Source organism: Carlito syrichta, unplaced genomic scaffold (genome assembly GCF_000164805.1).
Source record: "Carlito syrichta isolate Samal-C Ts95f unplaced genomic scaffold, Tarsius_syrichta-2.0.1 Scaffold99233, whole genome shotgun sequence".
Lineage (NCBI taxonomy): Eukaryota > Metazoa > Chordata > Mammalia > Primates > Tarsiidae > Carlito > Carlito syrichta.
The window spans coordinates 136,346-159,531 of record NW_007043329.1 but is presented as its reverse complement, the minus strand read 5'-3'; positions in this window follow the sequence as shown (position 1 = coordinate 159,531).

Here is a 23,186-nt window from a genome sequence, read left to right as displayed (position 1 = left end):
CCTGTAGTTCCAGCTACTCGGAAGGCTGAGGTGGAAGGATCGCCGGAGCCCAGCGGGTCGAGGCTGCGGTGGCCGGGAGCGGCTGCTGCACTCCAGTCTGGGCGACAGAGTGAGACTCCAACTCAAAAAAAAACCAAAAACCAAAAAACAAAAAACAAGCTTAGAACTTCTGGGGACTTTGGAAGGATACATTGTTAGAGAATCATCTTTTAAATTCTTCAAAGCCACGGGACAAACTCAATATCAATATTCTTACGTTCTTGATCCCTGTCGTTTCACATTTCCTTTTTGTGTCTTGCACAGATGTCCGATAGGTGTTTGATGCCTGTATATGTCCGTGTACTTTGTGTTATCTTGAAACTGTCTTGGGTCACAGTGTGCCTTAGAAGGCTTTAGGGAAAGACGATATTAAGATTCGGGTTGTAAGGTGGGTGTAGAGAAGAGGGTAATGAATAGGAGAGGAAGAATTAGACAAAAAGGCCATTGCTGTCTATAAATGAATAAGAAGATTTAAGAACTTTCAAAGCAAGTCGAATGTAAAACCTTACCCAAATTTCATAACATGCTTCTATCTCATTCTCCCTTTTTCATGAAGGTTGCATGTAATATGGAGTTTTTCTGAGAGAAGGTGGACCTCTGGTGGAAATAGGAAACTTGAGTGGTCAGGGAAGGATAGAATGCAGGTTTCTTAGGGAGTCTCTCCCCCCCCCAAGGTCTAGCATGTCTTTCTGAAGTGGAAGGAAGATTATATTGTACTCTTCCAGGAAGAGTTTTGCAGAGGTAGGTCTTGGGTTGGTGGGTGAGGGGACATGAGGCAATTAGTGGTAGTGGGAGTCACTCCTGGGAGATGAGATCTAAAACAGCCTCCAGGTTTGGCAAGAGACTTCGTGAGAATGGCACCAATGCATAAGCTTTGAATCCAGGCCAACACTGCTTTAAATCCCAGCACTGCAGTTTATGAGCTGTGTCCCTATGGGCAAGTGACTTTATCTCTTTAAGCCTTAGTTTCCTTGGCTCTAAAAGTGGGGTTACTAACAGTATTTGTCCCAAAAGACCATGCTGGTTAAGTGAGAGTAAGCATGTAAAATGCTTAGGGCAGTGCTTAGAACACAGTAAGCATTAGACAAATGTAAGCTCTAGGCATTGTTAGCCAGATATTGAAGACTAAAACTAGATGTCAGGTCAGACAGGTGAGATGATGATTCCATGTGTGACAGAATATCTTAAAGGCACCAGCAGCTCCAGTGGAAGGAATGGATTCTATTTCCCTGCTGTTCAATTCATTTCTTTTTAAGTCAGCGCATCATTTATTTAAACTAATTTCCCTTTTCTCCAAAGCGCAAAAGTGAGAAAGGAAACTTGGCCTATTTCTACTTGACCACTGTATTTATTTGGCTCCAGAGAGAGGGAGTATTATCATTAGGAAGAAATGTGTGTGTCAGAGATTGAGGAGGGGACTTGAGGCGGGAGGATGAGGCTTGCTGTGGACAGAAGAGGATAAATGAGACATAATAATTATAAAAGTTTCTGAAATTTTTTGCAGATATTGGAAAGTTAATGAAGTGCCTAAATTGTTAATTGGTCTGAAGCTCAGGAACTGTCATTTTGTAACTATGCAAAAGGGTTTCAGGAATATTTTATCTACTTACACTTAAAAACCCCATGTCATTGGGGGTGAATGAGGAGGAAACACCCATTCGATGAACGAGCATATCTAAACTGAATCACTCATTTGTTTTTTGTTTAAAGAGCTGGCATCCATCTGAATTACTCCTAGTGAGCTTACTCTGTCCTGGGGTCCTTAATTTAATAACAAAGGATTTCATCTTAATAGTAACTTTTTAGGGCTTTGTAGAAGACCTTGGAGTCTTTGAAGGAGATTGGAATTGCAGAAAAGGGCCCAAGAGATCCTATGAGAGCCAGGCCTAACTGTTGACGTGAAGAGTTCTTGCCCCTAGATTTGTTGTTTTAGGACACCTCAGACCTCTCTGAAGTCTTCCACAACTCCCTTGAGGTTCTTTAGCTTTGCTTTGAAGGAACATTATAATTGGTATTAGCCTAATTGTACTGATCTATGTGGTAAATGAGGAGAAAATTTAGAGAGTGATCATATTTGAATAATCTTTAAATGAACATCTGTATTTTGAGAAAAAAATTATATGCCACTTAAAATTGCAATTTTTCAAAGTTAAAACTGTGTTTCTCTGCAATTGAAATATTAATAGAGTGCTGGTAGTCAGTGTTCTTTCCAATCTCTGAAATAATATTATTGTTTTAAAACAACCACCACCAAGGGGTTGATGATTATGCAGCTTAAAATTATGTGACTGTTGTGATCATTGTTAACTTTCATACCAAATGTGTTATTCCTCTAGCAATTTTTTAAAATCATTTTTTAATTTTAAATATGTGGGGTACAATTCAGGGTTCCTCTAACAATTTTTGACAATAAGTGGGTTTACTACGTATACGTAATTCCTGTTCTTCCAGTTTTGTACTGCATATGACATCATTCCAACAACAAAAAGGCATTCATTGAGATTTCTGTAATTTAAATGAATTTTAGCATTTACAGGTGACCAACCATCTCAGTTTGCCTGGGACTCTCCAGTTTAAGTCCTAAAATTCTCACATCTGAGGTAACCCCTTATTCTTGGGTATACCAAGAATGAAACTAACATTAATAGGTTCATGATACTGGTACAATTTTAGTGGAGTTACAACCTTGCAGATATATTGCCAAAGTGTTTTATGCCTGACAAGATAAAGGGTCCTATTTCTACTTGTAGAGACCTTGACAGTCCCAACAAATCCTACTTTTTTTATTTTGTACACCAAAAGCTGAGCTATTTGCCCTTTGGGGACAGGGATCGTATGGCCAGCTCCTGGCCCAGGGTCTACACCGTGTAGCAGGTACTCAATACACATTTTTTGAATAAATGAACTGAATCAATAAATGAATGACTTTATGTAGCTGAATCACATCATATCATGAACATTTTCTTCATATCATCAAAAAGTCTTTGAAAGTATAATTGCTTTACGGCTGCATAATTCCACTAGCCTTCTGTTGGTGAGAAATAAGAACTTTATGTCTTATTTGCTATACATATGATAAACAGTTTAGAAATGCTACAGATCTATAGGTATAAATATAATTCTATAGGTATAAATATAATGCTATAGCATTTCTATATAATCCTATAGCTCTATAGGTACAAATGACACTTTTGGATTATCAATTTAATATATTCAACTTTTTCTATTTTCATTACTACTTAGCCAGCCAAACTTTACTGAAAAATAAAAGGATATTTGTTTTCTTCACTCTTGTAAAGATTTTAGTTGTAAGAGAATTTTAGCATTAAGTTTTTGTTTTTAATTGTTTGCTCTCTATTCTGATTTCTCTTTTGTCTATATAACAATAGCTAGCATAAACTAAGTACTCACTCTGTGCCAGGCATTATATCTGTAATCTTTCTTATATTCACAGAGGCAGCACAGTGTAATGGTTAAGAGCCAGCGCTCTTGATTTGGGCTACCAAGGTTTATAGTCTGGCTCAACACATTGCGTGAATTTGAGCAAGTTACTTAAGCTCTTTGTGCCTGTAATAGTTTAAAGAGGTATGTATGTGATTAGAATATAGCAAGCATTCACTAAATATTAACGTATTAATGTAATCCTGACTGCTGGAACAAATAAACCGAAAACCTCAGTGGCTTAAAAAGACTAGTTCATCTTACACTCATGTTCCTGGCTGGGTAGCCCCCACTTGCTCATTCCAGGCCCAGGTGACTTCCATCTTTTGGTTCTTCCTCCTCTATGTTTAGAGACTCCTTTCCATTCACACAGAGATGGAGAAAGAAAGAATAAAGGATCATGTGGGAAATAGGCTGGCCTAAGAAATACCACCATTACTGTTAGTGAGAACTCAGTTACATAGCTCCACCTGATAACAAGGGAAGCTAGGGAATGAAGACAAGGTGTTTGCCTAGAAAGTAGAGGAATAAATTTTGCAACATCTAGTGATCTGTATTAGAAACATAGCAATAAGTAGTAGAAATACATCCATCTCTCCTACCATTGGCTGTTATCTTACTTAGCCTTCATAAAAAGTAAGATAAGGTAAGAGAGAGGAAATGACTCAGAGCCCTACAGCAGGTAAGAGAACATCATTATAGCAAGCAATGTGTCTAGAACAGCTACTAGAGAAGGCTTTCTAGCTTTTTGTTCAGCTTAAAACTATTCTTGGTTGATTGTTAACCTAATTAGCATCAACACACTACCTTCCCAAAGTTCCCAGAGACTTTCAAGCAGGGAGAGGAGGACTGTCAGCTGCCCCTGCCAGCAGCTTGTGCTCCTTTTCTTCCAGTAACATCCTTTTTCCTTTGGTAACCATAAACTTTAAGGAAGTTCAGAATTGTTCGTCTTAAGATAGTGCTTAGAGACTACTGCACTGGAATTCAGTGCCCCTATTATCATAAATTTAATATCCACGCTTACTTTTAGTCCTAGGGGCCTACGAGGCTATAAAAGAAAGATTGGCAGATAAAGAAGACACGATTGGTTTATACACATTTTGTAGAAACACTGAAGCTCACAGAATTTCCTCTACATTTCATCTAGCACCTTCCTCTGTCAAGTTTGTCTCTGTGTTGCCTGTGCTTAATTTTATTTTTATAATAGCGGACTCTCATACTTTTTATCTCTGAGTACATTAACAGAATCTTTTGAGTAAAACATTGCTTATATTACATTTTCATGGATAAGTAAGTACTCACAATACTAGACTAATCATTTGTTGAAATCCTTATTTTCTTGAATTCAGTTCACATTATTCCCTAGAGTCTATATCTTTGCGCAAACTTTGCATTACATACAAGCTATCTTTTGGGAAAAAAGACTTAGTTTTTGAGTTTTGTGACTTTGTAAAAGAAAGCTGCCAATAGATATGTGATATATAATTGGTAATATCTAGTTACTAGAAGCAAGGTCAAAATGTGATTTAATTCAATGAATATCATAGGATTTCTGAGCTGAAAATAACCTTAGAGATGATCTGGTTCAGCCCTTTCATTTTACAGATGAACAAACTAAAGTCTTAAGAAGGCTAACACTTCCACATACTTCAGAGCATCTGGGAAATTTGACTGGATTTAAACCCCTACCCAGGGCACTGCTGCTGGGTAATAGGAAAGCTAGGTCTAAAATCAAGTTCTCTTGATTTTCACACCAGGGACCTTTCTCTTGTATTAATGTAACTTTAACTGGGATCCTCAGACCTCTCATAAGTTCATGGGATACTACTCTTAAGCATATTCGTATACCTAACCCTTAAATGTACCCCACAATATCATAATAAAAAATATTGATTAAAAAAAAAGAAAGGAAGAAAGCAGGATCTATTGAGAGGACAAAAAAATTCCCAGAGTGGGAGGGGACCCAAGGAGGTTGCCTTATTTACCTTTTTAAAAGTTGTCTGGGCTATGTTAGGTCCTTTGCATTTCCATATGAATTTCAGATTCAGCTTGCTAATTTCTACAAAGCCCTGCTAGAATTTAATTGAGATATACTGAATCTATGGATACGTTTAGGAGAAACTGACTCCCTACTAATATTGAGTCTTTCAATCTATGAACATGGTATATCTCTCCTTTATATCTTTAATTTCTCTCAACAATGTCTTGTACATATTAGTTCAAAGGTTTTGTGTATCTTTTGTCTTACATGTTCCTAAGTATGTCATGTTTTGATGCTAATAGAATGGTATTGATTTTTAAAATTTAGCTTCTAGTTGTACATAGTTAGTCCATAGAAATAAAATAGATTTTTTTCATAACCCGAAGAATTGCTAAGCTCACTTATTAATTCTAGTGACTTTTTAAGAGATTTTATAAAGTTTTATACATAAACTATGATGTCATCTGCTAATAAAGATATTTTTATTTCTTCTTTTCCAAAAAAAAAAAAAAAAAGAGTCTGCTGCATTGCTGTAGATGAACCCCAAAGCAGGGGCAGCAAAAGCAAAAGTAGAAAACCTACAGGATGGGAGAACATATACACCTGACATGCATCATGCATCTGATAAGGGTTCATTTCTAAAATATTCAAAGAACTCGAGCAATTGAATAGTAAGAAAATAACCCAATTATAAAACAAGAAAAGGATCTGAATAGATATTTCTTGAAAGAAGATGTACCAGTAGCCAAGAGATATATGAAAAAAGGGTCAAAATCACTAGTTATCAGAGAAATGCAAATTAAAACCACAATGAGCTATACTGCACACCTATTACAAAGGCTATTATCAAGAAGATGAAAGATAAAATGTTTTGGTGAGGATGTGGCGGAAGGAGGACACTTGTGCACTGGTGGTGGAAATGTAAATTAGCACAGTCATTATGGAAAATAGTTTGGGGGTTCCTCAAAAAATTAAAAACATAAGTGCCATGTGATCCAGAAATTCTGATAGTGGGTATGTATAGAGAAATTTTTATCCTAATTTCAATAGTAATATGAAAAATTAATATGAGTATATTTTGAATTATATGGGTGACCATCTTTTAACTGAATGCAAATAAATGACATCAAGTGCCAGTGTCTATGTTTGTGTTTATATTGGTATTAGAGAAAATGGAAGAAAAACAGGGTGGGTTTTTTTTTAGTTGGAGTCTCACTCTGTCACCCAGACTGGAGTGCAGTGGCCACTCCCGGCCACCACAGCCTCGACCTGCTGGGCTCCGGCGATCCTTCCGCCTCAGCCTTCCAAGTAGCTGGAACTACAGGCGTGCGCTACCATGCCTGGCTAATGTTTTTGATTTATTGTAGAGATGAGGTCTCTCCAAGTTGCCCAGGCGGGTCTCAAACCCGCGGGCTCAGGCAATTCACTCACCTCCGCCTCCCAAAGCGTGGGATTACAGGTTTACAGGGTGGTTTTAATGTAGAAATGATGTCTCAGCACATTCTAAGAAGTTCCCATAGAAATTTATGAGTTAAACATAATGGGAGAAGAAAAAGCATGAGGGAATGGCGTAAAGTATGTAAAAAAAAAAATGAAATTGGGCATCAATACCATATTTACACTTCAAGAGGCAACTTAACTTTAGGAAAAAAATTCAAAGCCACCATGCCCGGCTAGTTTTTGTAATTTATTGTAGAAAAAAATGCATCATTCATTATGTAGAATTTATTATTGAATTTGAGTATAACTAGTTTGGTGATTTGGGGGGTTTTGTCCTAAACTGTTTCATTTAGGAAAAATTGAAATATGTCCCCCACAAATTAATATGTCAAAGTATTAACCTCTAGTATCTTAGAGTGTGAATTTATATGGAAACAGGGTCTTTTGCAGATGTAATTAGTCAAAATGAGGTAACACTGGAGTAGAGTGGGCCCCTAATCCAATGTGACCTATGTCCTCATAAAAAGAGGAAATTTGGGCACAGATGCTCAGACAGGGAAGATGCCACATAAAGATGAAGGCATAGATCAGGGTGATGCATCTACAAACCAAAGAACAGCAAAGATTGCCAGCATACACTAAAAGCTAGGAGAGAAGCATAGAACAAGTTCTTCTCACAGCCTCAGAAGGACCTAACCTTGCTCACAACTTGATCTTGAAGTTCCAACCTTCAGAATGGTGAAAAAAAAATTTCTGTTGTTCAAGCTACTCTGTTTGTGGTACTATGTTATGGCAACCCCGAGAGACTGATACAGTTGCATACAGTAAGAGGCACATATTTATACAATTTTTTCCCCTATATATGCCCCTAAAGCTATCATCACAATCAAGGTAATGAACATATCCATCTCCTTCAAAGGTTTCTTTGTGCCTTTTTGTAATCTATTCCTTCCTAGTTTTTGTGACTTTACACTTGCTGTCTATTCCTAGAATCAGTAAACTCACCTGTATTGTCCCTATGGATTAATTTTATACTTTCTAAATTTCTTTCATGCAGTATAATTATTTTGAGATTCATCCATGTTCTTGGTGTATTACAAGTGTATTGCTGAGTAGAATATCACTGTATAGATATACTACAGTATATTTATGTATTCATCTATTAATGGACATTTGGTTTCCAGTTTGTGTGTTTGTGTATCTTCTTTGAATATTTGCATTTAAGTCTTTGTATTTATGCTTTCATTTCTCTTGAGAAAATACACAAGTGTGAGATGACCGGATCATATGGTATGCATATATTTCATTGTTTAAGAAGCTGTCAAACTGTTTTCCAAAGTGGTGGTACCATTTATCATTCCCACTAACAATGTGTATGAGAAGATACCAGTTGGTTTGCCCTTGAAAGTTAATGCCTTTAAGTAGGTAGGAACTTTTAGATTATCTCAGTCACCGCCCCACCTATCACCTTGCACCAGGCTTAATTCAAACACATTCCCCATCCATATAGTTCTGAGTGTGCAACCTCTGATGTATAGGTTGGTTTAGAATTGACTGTCCAAATACATTGGATAGTGGAAGGCTCTCTGAGAGGTGGGCTTCCAGAATAAGGTTCTCACAGATTGTGGCAGCCTGCGTGGTGCAGATGATATTTCAGATAGAGTGCCCTGGCCAGCTGTGCCTGCTCTCCTTTGCCTCTGTTTCTAGACAGAACTTACCAGCAGACCTTGGGACAAGGACTAAATGCCTTCTAGGAAAGTTCCTCCTGAAGTCTGAAAGGAGTAAGGTTGGAAAGCAGTAAGAATATTTTTTTGTGGAATTTCCCCCATCATAGGTAAGGTTTTGTTTTAATAATAATAGTAATAACAATAATGGCTAACATTTGTTAAGCATGTACCTGTGTGCTAGGCATGGTGCAATTTGTGTATGAATTCCATGTAATTCTTACAACAATTTCATGAGATAGGTATTGTCGTTACACATTTTTTCAGATGAGGTCATTGAGACCTTAATGAGATTAGGTCACTTACTTGGATAACCAGTCTGAATCAGGGCTCATGCTCTTAACTATGATGTGATCTATATTTTCTGCTCCTGTCTATGCTATAATAGAAAGACCTGCACCGTTTTGACCATATTGACACAAATACTATGCCTGTTGAGAAAAAATTAAAAATTCAAAAAACAAAACATATTGAAGTAATGTTCAAGAAGCTGTCTCCAGTTATCTTCTTTCCAAAATGAGGAATATGAGGAATACTGCTCACATTTTATTAGAATAATAGAGACATTCACAAAAATAATAAGATTTGGGATTTGGACATTTTTAAAATGTAAAAGGCAACGGTATTTCAATTTGTGACACTGGAGCTTTCTGACTGATGTACATTAAGAGCCAACCACAGGCTGTCTAGTTGATTGTTAAGGTCTGGGCAATTATATGAAGTTTTGTTTGCCAAGGTCACTTCCTGGAATGTCGCCTGGTGAGTCTATAGTGAGAACTGGGTTCTAGACTCGATTTTACCACTCATAGCTTTATTTCTCTGACTTCCAAGTTCTTTATGTATCAAATGAGGCTGCTGAAAGAACCTGTGGTATTCGTACTGAAATCTTTGGTTAAATTAAATCATAAGAAAACAGCACATCAGGACATAAAGCAAATTTATCCAGGTTCTTGGTTGCAACAACCAAATCTACTCTAGCTAATTAGTCAGGAAGAGATTTAATAAAAGATTCCAGTTAATTTAGAGTGTCTCTGGAAGGACTGGAGAGCAGCTGACAGCTAGAGAAAGGCCCCCTGACACCCAGTGTGCCTATTCTGGTGGAGTCAACCTTGTCACTCTTGCCCATCATTTGATACCTATCACATTATGGTCTGGTCAAAAACTCTGCACATCTATCTCAAATGATGCTGCCATTGTCCTTTCCAGAAGATATGAACCACCAACTTGTGACTGTCTTTTTATGTGGCCTACTTGTACCTCTGTGCTGTTGGACAAAACCTAGGCCCTGTGTGGAACAGGAAGCCAACCAGAAAGGGGTTGGACTGTGTGCTGGGTGGGCCAACTCACGGTCCCTGCCATCTTTGCTCGATGATGACCAAAGCAGGGGCCTCTGCCTAGTCTTCTCTTGTCACTGTTCCTTGGGGATGATGGTGCTTTGTTGGCTGGTCACTCACTGAAAAGGCCTCCCAAAGCTCTGCTTATCAAAGTTGGAAAGTGATCAAACTAGATTATCCCTAGAGATCTCTCTAGTGCTAAAATTTCTTGATTCTATGAATTTTCAAAGTTAAATTAAAGTAGAGGTGCTTAAACAAGCATTTTTCTATAGGTCTTGGCTAATTCCAATATATTCTCTGTAATTATTACTAGTGAAGAGTAGTATTCCCAAGGTATGGCTTTGTCTAGGTTTACATTTTGGTTGATTTCGTCAGTTGATATATCAGTATAAGGACATCCAATTCGCAGAATAGGAGAGGACAGTGAGGGTAATGGAGAAAACAGGGGAACATTTGACAAAGATTTTGTGTGGGATTTCTTTTTAGAAGGTTAGAATTTGGGCCTTTCAAGGGAAGCATTTTTGAGTTGAGAGTACCTGTAGATGCATTTATAAGAAAACTGCCTACAGTTTTTGGTACAAGTTCAGATTTACAAGCCCCTAGCCCAAGGATTCAAAGATTGAAAGAAAGAGCAGACAAACTTAAACTATCTTAAATTATACAGAGATCTATTTGTATAATTTTCTGCTCGCTGATGTCTCTCAATTATCAGAAAGTAACTGCCGAAGTTATCTTCAAAGTACCTCAAAGACAGCAGTTGTCAGTGTTACCATATTATTAGGCATGCTATGTCCATCAATTGTATGATAACTTGGGATATACTATGATATTGTGCCCAAGAACTTGGGCTCTGGATTCAATTCTTTGACCTTTAGAAGCTTTAGTTAACCTAGCCATAAGATAGGAATAATAATAGTAACTACATCATGTTACAAAAATTAAATGGGATAATGTAAGTTAAATTATTAGCACATTTCATATAATAATATAATAAGTGTTTTGTTTTGTTTTTGGTACAGTCATTGGGTCACCTACCCTGATCTTTGGTCCTCTGGGGTCTCAACTGGTATTGGCAGCTGAGTAGTGATTTAGGGAGACTCCTGCCAAGGAGAGGAAAAGTGACTCCACCAGTTTTTCTTCTAGAGGAGAGAGAGGTGATATTCATAATTGTGTCATCAGCCCACAAGTCCTCCACCATCCCTGAGACACAGAGACAGGGTGTCCCTCTTCCTTTGAGTATCCGCTAACTCGTTAAGATTGCCTTGTTTATTATGGACTGATTTCATCTATATTTGAATCAGTAAACATTGATGAGCATCAGCTACATGTAAAACACTCTGGCCTATGAACCAAGAGACTAGACAAATGTGGACAATAGTTCAGCAAATATTTGTTGAATTTCTACTGTGTTGAATTTCTACTGTGTTGAAGAATTTTTTGGCTTTGAACTTTAGCAGGCCCTAGAGGACCATATGGGACTGTGGTGAGGACAGGGGGAATGATGTTAAATTAGGATTGACTCTCTGCCCCCATATATGTGGCAAAACTACAGATAGGGTGACTAATCATCTCGGTTTGCCTGAGCCTGAGGAGTTGTTCCAGACATAAAGCTGAGGAGTTGTCCCAGGACTGAATGATTTCCCAGGATGTGGTATTTTTGTGCTAAAACCAGAAAGGTTCTGGTTATGCTGGGACAAATTGGTCATCCTCGAATTTTACATTTAATTCCCTGTATTCAAAATGAAAAGCTCTAAACTGGGATGCAGCAGTGATGTAGTGCAAAGAGGCCTGGGGTGGGATTTAAGAGTGCAGCTCAGACCCTGGCTCTAGTTCTTGCTATTGTGATGACCCTTGGCAAATTGATCACCTCTTTCAACTTCAGCTCCCTTTTCTAGAAGGAAAAACTCCTGGCCCCTGGGAGTTTGAACAGGCTAAATAAGATAATGTGTGTACAAGTGTCTGGCATGAAGAGGGAGTGCAATCATTTTTAATTTTCTACTTTTGAATAAAAATTTATACTGGCTTAAAAATGAGAAGTTTCCTATACACATGCTTGTCTGCATCAGTCTGCTTTCCTATGAGCTTTGTGTATTGCCCTGGAAATGCTATTTAAATGTTTCAATTGCATGTGTTCCAAGTTGCTAACATAATTGTAAACTCCCCAAGTGTAAGTATTATCTTTTCGTATCTTGGGTATCTCCTAAAAGCTTCTAGAACTTAGATAGTCAAATTCTGGGAATATGAATTGCTGAGATTGGTTCATAATGCCCTGGAAATAAAATATGCAGCAAATATTTAGTTTTTTAAAATCTGTATTTTATACTGCAAGTCTACCACCATGAATGTTAATCTTATGGATATAAAAGGAGCCAGCTTAGGTCATAGCCTTTTTAAGGTTCGCTTTTTCTCTCTTACCTAAATTATTTCATTTTCAGCCCTTTATCTGTGTGACTCCCTTGCCATGTGCAAATGCAAGAGCAGCAAAAGGTGGCAGAGACAGGACAGAGGCGTACCCTTCTATGCTAAGGAGGCAGAAATCCTCCTGTGCCCTTGAGCCTGAGGAAGCACAGTTGAAATGTCAAAGCTCACAGTGTGGGGCCTGGAGTTCACGAGCAGCAACAAACCAGCCACATGCAACCTAACATTAGCCAAATGGAGATGAACTTCTTTGTAATTTCTAATCTTCTGTTACCATAATGGGTTCGTTGGCCTGCTCATTTGGGGAAACTCAAAAGGGCTTTCTTTAAAAGTACTAGTCAGGAGAGAAAATGTTACCCGTTGGCAGCAAGCTTAACTCTTTCTGTATTAACTCCCCCTCTCTCCTTTTCTTGCCTTTCTCCATCTCTTCCATAGCACGCAGTTTCTGTGACTGACTTCGTGCCAAATATTCATCCAGTATCCTGGGCATATGTTGTTCTGTGATGGCTGTGTTGGTCTTCACATTAGGTCTTGCCTCCTGACGGCTGAATCCACTGAGCCAGATGGCCTTATGGCTAAAGGCACTGCAGATTTTGAAAGATGACTTATCGCTCATTGGGATCATCCTCTAAACCAGGCTGGGGAGATCTGCTAAAATCACATAATTAGAAACGTGCCCATCTGATTCTTGAAGGATATTCCTGAGATTGTGCCCATGGATTATGAGGTAATTTTCAGTGTTTTATTTTTAGGGTGACAGAGGGAGGGGGCTTCAATTGAATGTTTATAATTGTCAAAATAGCTAATGTGACCTTGGGCTTCATTACAAGAAGTATTGTGCTTGAAATGAGGGAGAAGTTTTAGCTGAACCTGTGCAGCTGTCTTTAAACCAATTTAATCAACTAAAATGTATGACACCATTCTGTGAAAGGTGTTGTGCTGTGAGAGAAACAAAAATAATAAATAGCACACCAAGACAGATATACATTGTATTGAAAGAGAGTTCTGTGAGAGAACTGCTGCTTTTCTGGTTTGACTCATGGGACGACCAGAACCTTTACTATGGCAACCACAAATCCAGATGTCTGCAGGGGGCTGGCAGATAAGTGAGTAAATTGGCCTGGTAAGGACTGTGCCAAATTGTGAAGGATATGCCCTTTTAAAAACAGGCAGCTGCTATGCAATTCTATTAGATTATCATCTTCTGAGAATGTGGGTCTGATTTTGTCAAGAGAAACTGGAAATCCATAATTTGTGTGAAATATTTTATTTTAAAGTGTTGTCAAAATAGCAGCTAATTCAAATTTTTAAAAGCTCTTTAGAATAACTCTTAACTGTATTTGGAGTATGTTCTGCTCATGAGCTTCTCATTTGTAAATTCTGTTCTAATAGGTAGTGTTCACCCGACCCAGTTGTATTTGCCAATGGCTGGAGGGGTTCTTTAACGTGAAAATTCACATAAACAACCAATTGGTATAGATTGCCTGGACTCAGTACTAAGAATGACTTAGTTTACTTACTATAACAGGTAGGTAAAGACAAATGAGGGACACAAATGTGACTCATATGATTTTGGTGAGGATTGGGGAAAGTTGGTTCTCCACTCACAATGGAAAGTTTTAGCTTATTTTGCAGCATGTGATGTGGAAGCATTTCACACTTCCACTGGGACAAGTAAGGGGAATAAAAACCCCTGGACTCTGTATGCTAATTTAAGGGTGACTAAAGCTATCTCTCTGGAGGTTCTCCAGGATGCACTTATGGTGGACTCAGGCCAGATTCTCCACTGATGCCTTGAACTTATGTCCAGAGCATCACATCCAATAGAAAGGAGCTTTCCTCCTCTGTGTCCTGGCAAAAGAAATGCATGTACTCAATTACTGGGTTGTGGCTCTTGAGTAACTTCTGAAATGACCCAACGTGAACCTCTATTCCTCATGAACTACAATACATTTCCACGTCTTTACCGGCTGCCTTTATCTTGCTGTGAGATATTGTCCATTGACTATTTCCCTCTATACCTGGCTTCTTTCTGCCCTCTCCCTCAGGGAGTGACCTCTGCCCAAGACTGGTATCTGAAAGTTATGTATATTCCCAATAATGAGTTGTGGGATGCAAGTGACCAAGCAAAGCTGAAAACCATATAGTCGGCATGCTTAATCAATGTAATTATAAACACCAGATAGGAATTTGAATAATTAACTTGCTTTGGTTATAAAACTGCTTACTATACTGCCGTAAGGTGTGGCTTCTTCATGGACTTGCTGCCATTGGTGCCTCCTATAAGTTTTAATAAACCAATGTCTTTCCCTGCTGAACCTCCAGGTGACTTCTTTGGAATAGGTAAACATTACATGCAGGCTCTCCCAGATTTGGAGTTACTGCGTTACACATGCCAAATAGAGAAATGCCCTAACTAAAGCATGCACATGAACTAGCCACATTAACAAGAGAAGCTATAGGCCATTGTCTCACCAGTTATTAATTATGCACATTAAATTTGCAATACCAAATGTGGTAATAATTGCCACTTTATTGCATAGGGGAGGTTAGAGAAGGTAGAGGGTGTATACTTCAGCTGCATTAAAAAAATTATTTTGCTTTTTAATTGACACATAATAATGGTACATATTCATGCAGTGTATGGTGAGATTTTGGTACATATAATGTATAGCAATCAGATCAGGGTAATTAGCAGATCCATCACCTCAAGCATTTATTATTTCTTTGTATGGGGAACAGTTGCATTTTTTAAAAGTAAAGTGAAAGGAGTAATGTTTGACAGTACAAATGAGAGGTGACCACTCACTAGTTGTGAAGAAGTGAAAATGTGGCTGATAAGTTTGTCCAGATTTGCCTTTCCTAGAGTGGGGAAGGTAGAATTCAGGCAGAACCTGTGACCCACACAGAAACTGAAGTCAACAGTTTTCTCCATAATTCACCTGGATTAGGTGGTCTTCTTATTAGCAAGCTGTCTCATATTAGCATAGGCAAACTATGATTAATATGTTTTGGGTGGGGCTGGTGAGTAAGGAACACATTTTATTCTTGGTCACAAGATTGAACAATTTAAACATCATCAAATGTTGAATTTTTGATCTTTGTTTTTATTTTCTTTATGCAAAATGTGTGATTTTTTAGTATTTCCACAGAATAAAAAGAAGAGTAGGTTATGCTTCACAATTGTTTATGGATGATTAATGTACTTTCAACAAGTCTGTCACATTTTCAACATTTATAATTTTCTTCCAATAGGGAGTTGAAGTTTTGTGCCCTCTTAATCTATGTTTTTGCAGTGTGTTTTTTAAACTATTTTTTTGCATGCTTTCTGCATAGTAAGGATTCTATACTAATCAAATCATTATTCATCCCAGCAATCTCATGAGGCAGTTCTTGTTATCCTTCTTTACTTTGTAAGAGCTAAGGTTTTGAGTCAATAAGAAACCTGCTCAAACCTTGCAGTTAATTAAGAGCCAGGATTTGAACTCAGTTCTGTCTTATTCTCATAGTAACTTCATTGCCAGCTGTAAAATATCTATATTCCCTGTTTACATCTCAGATAAATCACTTTTATATACTTATATTAACTTCTACCAAGAACACAGTTAATTTAAGGCCAGATATTTTTAGCAAGTACATTTAAACTGGGGAGTTGTTTAACACTTAAGAGGCAAAGAGGTGGCATAAAACTTAGGTTTCTGTCAAATTTGAAATTAAACAGGAATACAGATGACCCTTATGTACTTAGGCAAATGAATTAGTATAACTAAGTAGAAATTACCCCCTTCCTCATGGAAATATGCTAGTTGGATCTGTATGTTTAGGCTTTGAAGATCTAGTTTGAGACTTGAATAAAGAACCCATTCCATGTGCCTGGGCTCATGGAACTCTAAGGCAAGCCATTTAGATCAAATAAAAATGGGCATGTCGAAATGTATGTAACTGAATTAAAAGCTGGTACTCTACATAGTTCAGCCCTTGCTCAGTGTCGCTTTAGAAGAAAAGTACAATCCATCAATCAAGAGTAATTTCAACAATTCAAATCTTTTTTGGAATCACTTGAATAATGTCAAAGCAGATGCAGTCTGAAAACCCCATCAACCTTCATTAAAATCATCATTCCTTAGTTCTCTCAAAAACATCTCTTAAACAATACCTGATCTTAAAATCATCTCTTGTCTCCCTGCCAATACTCCTTCCAACTTCTTCTCTGTTATAGCTTAAGCAAGTCCTTATTTTCATTACCTTATCCTTTTTCCTTCTGCTTTCTCTTCCATGAGTAAATCATGGTGCTTGTTTATTTATCTTTATAAATACTGACTCTTTGGCCATTGTCTAGATTCTTCATCACAAAATTTCAGGAACCAATCTATCAAAGACAGATTTTGCAGAAAAGGATAGAAGAAGATAAGGCTGGGAATGCTTATACTTTATTTTTGCTCTGTCACATGCAAAACTATGATATGTAATTAGCAAGGCCTGTAACAGACCTATCTGGATATACTCTATACCTGAGCCTTCCTTGCACTCTCAGCGTGGGCAGGACTGAGGAAACACAGAAAATTCATTGTCAGCATGAAAGACCATAGTGGTAAGTGATTCAAGTATCTAGTGAGAGGGGAGATGAGATTTAAAGGGGAACTGAGTTGAGTGGCAGACATGGTTTGAAACTTAACTTTGGGGTGAATATGACAGTTTTTTGTGTGTGTGATTTTAAAATAACATTTAATGACTGTGTCAGAATGTCATTAGTCCTGCCTTTGATGCATTCTGATGTACTTGCCTCTCTGTTTTCCACTTTGTATTATTCTTTCCCAACTTCTAGATACTAGATGTGTCAGGTCAGGTTGGAATCACAGAATGTCAGGGTTGGAAAGAGCCTTTGAGGTTATGTTTAGCCGTTCTTAAATCTCATACCTGGACTGCTTTTGGAAATGCCAGTTCTTATATTCCATTCCTCAGAGGCTCTCATCCTTTCATTTGCTAAAGGGCTCTAGAGTATGCATTATAAAAAAAATTTCCCAAGTGTTTTTGTTAACCATTCAGTTTTGGGAAATTCCAGTTCAAGTCACTGCCTTCCATCCCACCTGATCCCATGCTTGCTGCTCAATTCGGTCCACCTGTGAATCTTTCCTCCCCTCTCATCACATGCTTGAACCTCTCATCATTCCCTCCACCAGTAGAGCCCTGAGTGGTCAGCTTAGGGATGATGGTGATAGTGGGGAAGGAACCTCAAAGTACTGAGTGCATTCTCATTGTCGGACACTGAGTGAAGGGCTTTACCTAATTTATCCTATGAAATATATATAAAACAATCTCAAGAGATAGGTACGATCATTATATTCATCTTCCCTCAAGTTATTGGAGTTGCTAGGCATTCACTGTTTTCTAGGTTTTTGCTCAGGTATCACAAAAGGCACTACTGCCTAACCATCGGCTTTGGTTACATGACTTCGCTTTGTGCTTCTGCAACATTTGTGCTTACTTCTATGCTTCCATATTTTCTTGGGAAGACTACAGTTTAACGATGTGGATTTAAATCCCCGCTCTGACGCTTTCTTGCAGTATGACTCTGAGCAAGTTAAACTTGCTCTGCACCACTTTCTTCATCTGTAAAATGAAGATTTAAAATAGCACCTCCTGGTAGGTCCAACATGAGGATTAATGCACAAGTGCATGTTAAGCTCTTAGAATAGATCCAGGAAGGGAGTAAATGCCCCATAAATGTTACCTAGTATTTTATTACAGCAAATTTTAATTGCTTATTTACTTGTCTTTCTCCTTTAATAGGCAATGAGCATCTTGAAAGCAGAGATTACATCTCATTCAATCTTCTATCTCAAGTGTCTACCACAAGGCCTGGCAAATAGTAAATGCTCAAAAATAATTGGCAATTCCTCAAGGAATTCTAATCTGTAAGAGGGTTCAGAATAAAACATCCTAAAGATCTCCAGCCCACATGCTTACTTCTCTGAACATTTACAAACTTTTAATTGATACCACTGTACTGTCAATTAATAAGAATCATGTATCTTTTAATTCTTTAACCACATGGCCATATGGGTTTACCCACTGCTTTGCTTATCAGACAGTACTGGATTTGAATCTTGCTTGCTTGCTTTTCTTGTTCTCTGTATGGCATTGGGCAAGTCATTGTACTTCTTGAATCCTTATCTTCTCATCTGTGAAACAGATGATGCATCTTCTTTTCACAGTAGTATACAGATTAGCAGTGTTGTACCGAAGGACATGTTGTACGGTGCCTGGGATGGAAAAGATGCTTAGGAAGAGGCAGGTATGCTTGCTATTGCATGCAAAGAGTTCCACATAAATGTTTATTCATTTGGTCTTGGCCTCTGCTTAGTATAAGTATATACCTTGGAAATACTGTGGGTTTGGTTCCAAACAACCACAGTAAAGATAAGATCACAATAAAGTAAGTCACAGTTTTTTTTTTCAGTTTCCCACTGCCTGCAAAATTATGTTCACACTATACTGTAGTTTATTAATTGTGCAATAACATTATGTCTAAAAAAGTGTATACCTTAATTTAAAATTGCTTTATTGCTAAAACATGCTACCAATCATCTGAGCCTTCATCAAGTTGCAAGTGGAGGGTATTGCCTCAGGTTCAGTGACTGCTGACTAATCAGGATGGTAGTTGCTGAAGGCTGGAGTGGCTGAGGCAATGACTTAAAATAAGCAAGGACAAAATTTGCCCCGTCAATTGTCTCTTCCTTTTATGAAAGAGTTCTTGGTAGGTATGTGATACTGTTGGATAGCATTTGACCCACAGTAGAACTTCTTTGAAAATTGGAGTCCATTCTCTCAAATCCTCCACTATTTATCAACTCATCTTATTAAGCATTCTAAATCCTTTGTTCTTATTTCAACAATGTTTGCTCATCTATAAGAAGCAACACATCATCTGTCCAAGTTTGATCATGAGATTACAGCAATTCAGTCACATCTTCAGGCTCCACTTCTAATTCTAGTTCTTTTGCTACTTCTACCACATCTGCAGTTATTTCCTCTACTGAAGTCTTGATCTCCTCAAAGTCATCCATGTGGATTGAAATCAACTTCTTCCTATTAATGTTAATATTTAGACCTCCTCCCATGAATCACAAATATTCTTAATGGCATCTAGAATGGTGTGTCTTTTCCAGATGATTTTCAATTTACTTTGTCCAGATTCATTAGAAGAATCACTATCTATGGCAGTTATAGCCTTACAAAATGTGTTTCTTAAATATTAAGTCTTGAAAGTCTTAATTACTCCTTGATCCATGGGTTACAGAATGGATGCTAGGTTAGATGAAACCAACATTCATCTCCTTGTACATCTGTATCAGAGCTCTTGAGTGATCAGGTGCATTGTTAATGAGCAATAATATTTTGAGACATCTTTTTTTTTTCTTTTCTGAGCAGCAGGTCTCAATAGTAGGCTTATAATATTTAGTGAATGGTGCTAAAAACAGATGTGCTATCATCTAGTCTTCATTGTCCCATTTATAGAGTACAGACATAGTAGATTTAGCATAATTCTTAAGGGCTCCAGGATTTTCAGAACAGTCAGTGAGCATTGGTTTCAACTTAAAGTCAGCAGCTACCATTTTAGCTTCTAAAAGAGAGTTAGCCTCTCTTTTGAAGCTTTGAAGTCAGTCATTGACTTCTCCTCTCTAGCTACGAATGTCCTAGATGGTGTCTTTACCAATAGAAGGCTGCTTCATCTCCATTTAAAATCTGCTGTTTCACATAGCCACTTTCATTAATGATCTTTGCAAGGTCTTCTGGGTAGCTTGGTGCAGATTCTCTATCAGCACTTGCTGCTTTGCCTTGCACTTTTATGTTATGGAGATGACTTTTTTCCTTAAATCTCATGCACCAACCTCTGCTAACATCAGCCTTTTCTTCTGCAGTTTCCTCATCTTTCCCAACTTTTATAAAATTGAAGAGAATTAGGGCCTTTGTCTGGACTAAGCTTTGGCTGAAGGGAATGTTGTGACTGTTTTGATCTGTCCAGACCATTTCAACTTTCTCAATATCAGCAATAAGGTGGTTTCTCTTATCATTTGTGTGTTGACTTTAGTAGCACTTTTAATTTTCATAAAGAACTTTTCTTTTGCATTCACATCTTGGCCAACTTTGGCACAACAAGCCTGGTTTTCAGCCTATCTTAGCTTTCAAAATGCCTTTTTCACTAAACTTACTCATTTCTAGCTTTTGATTTTAAATTGGGAGATATGAGACTCTTCCTTTCATTTGGACTCTTAGAAGACTTTGTAGGGTTATTAATTAGCCAAATTTTAATATTGTTGTGTCTCAGGGAGTAGGGAGTGCAAGGAGAGGGAGAGAGATGGGTGAATGGGTCATTGGTGGGGCAGTTAGAACACATATGACATTTATTGATTAAGTGTCCTCTTATATGGGTGAGGTTAATATGTTCCCAAACAATTACGATAGTAAGGTCAAAGATCACTGATCACCATAACAGATTAAATAACAATGGAAAATTTGAAATATTGTGAAAATTACAAAATGTGACAGAGACACTAAGTGAACACATACTGTTGCAAAATGACACCTATGGACTCTCTCCATGCAGGGTTGCCACAGACCTTCAGCTTGTATTTTAAAAAATATGCAATATCTTCAAAACACTTTACTGAAGTGCAATAAAATGTGGTATGCCTGTATTTTTTTATTGATCTAGTCTGAAATCTTTTGGGTCAGATTTCTTTTAGTGCTGTTATGGTTGGTTGAATTGTATACCCCAAAAAGATATGTTGAAATCCTAACCTACAAAACTTTAGAATGTGAAAATAGGGTGTTGCAGATGTCATGAGTTAAGGTGATGTCATATTGGAGTAAGGTGACCCCTAATCCTATGTGATTTGTGCCTTTTAAGAAGAGGAGAGATAGACACAGGGAGAAGAACTCCATGTGACAGCAGAGGCAGACTGGCATGATATGGCTGCAAGCCAAGAAACTAGGGGCTACTGCCACCATGCGCAGAAGAGTCTTGGAAGGATTCTACCCTGAGTCTCAGAGGGAGCATGAGCCTGATTTTGGACCTCTTGCCTCAAGAACTATAAGAGAATACATTTCAAATCGTTTTAAGTCACCCAGTTTGTGATACTTTGTTAGTGCAGGCCTAGGAAATTAATATTATGCTAAACTTAATAGTCATGACTTGCCAAAGTTTTCTAGAAAAAAGAAACATTTGTTATTCATAAAAATAAGCAATGTTGAGTTTTTTCCACAGATGTTGGATTTTTATATTGTAAAAATGATTATAACTGTAGAACAATTGATTGAATTCTAGAGGAAAAAAACCTTGACCTATCACACTCTTCAGAGGTTTTTGTGTTTTCAGTTTTTTCCTGAACTAACAAATTTTCTTGTAAAGAAGTTTGGGTCCCAGGAGAACCAAAGAGCTTTCAGTTGTATTCAGAAAGATAAGAAAATCCTGTTTGCATTTACTATTTATAAGTTGTGTCTTCATATTGTCATATAACCAGGCAATGCTCTGCTTTTAAGAACCTGCAAATGACATGAGATTCATTATTTTTTAAATATAAAGAGGATGATGGCAAACTCTGCTGTGTAATACATAATCAGGCTGTCACTGTTGTCCTAGAATCAGTATTAATATTGTCCATTTAGAAATTAGGAAACCGAATGCAATATTTATATACATAATATTTGACATATGGGCAATATTTGTTGGAAAAAGTATTCAAGTGTTTAATTGTAGTACAAGCTTCATGGGAAAACCTTCAATTCTGAGCAGTTCCCTGGTGCTAAACTCAGGAACACATTTTTCCATGCAAAGCACTCATCTAATAAGAAAACCCATTAGCTTTATTCTTATGTTTCTCTTTCAACAAGGAAGCTGCTGCCATTTCAGTTGCTAAATTTTATTCAGTTTCTAAGTGCAGGTAGAATGAAATTGAAACAGTCAAATGAGTTGGAGTAAACACTAAAAATTAACCTTATGATCATCCAATGTGTTCTAGAATTTAATTTGTATTTATTTTTAAAAAGCTTTTCTTCTGGGGGAAAAAAATTTATGTTGCCGTCTAAAGTAATTGGAAATCCAATTCTGTCATGGAAAAGTTTCCATGCCCTGATCTTTGCACATATTCAAGGCATATGTATCCCTCCTGGATCAGCTTCAAGGAATGTCTTAAGCTATGGAATATTGAAATTCGTCTTTTCAATGGAAGCAATTCCACATTTCCTGAAATCAATTTTGGGGCTAGGTTATTACTGTACAGTTATAATTTTTTTAATGTTTTTCATACAGTTTAACATTTTCTACCAGAATTATTATAAAATAGCTGAATTATCCTATAATTATTTTCTCTTCTTCTCTTGATGTTCATCTTCCATTGCTTCTGGTGTTTTCTATGTCTGTTCCTTGCAACACTGAATAAATTACCTTTATTATTCACTCATTTATTCATTCAATTATTGTCTGCAAATTAAGATCCACTGCCTGTATTTATACTGCTTGTGAGCTAAGAATGTTGTTTACATTTTTAAATGGTAGAGAAAAAAAATCAAAAGAAGAATAATATTTTATGACATCTGAAAGTTGTGTGAAATTCAAATTTCAGTGTCTCTAAATAAGGTTTTATTAGAACAGAGTTACACTTATCTGTATATGACTGCTCATCCTATAGGAGCCCTAGGGCTACTCTAGTAAATCAGGAGAGTAGTTCTGTTTCCTTTTTGCATCTCTAAATTCACCAGCACTGTCCAAAGGCTTCTTGTTCCTGTTGTGACCCACTGCCCTGTATC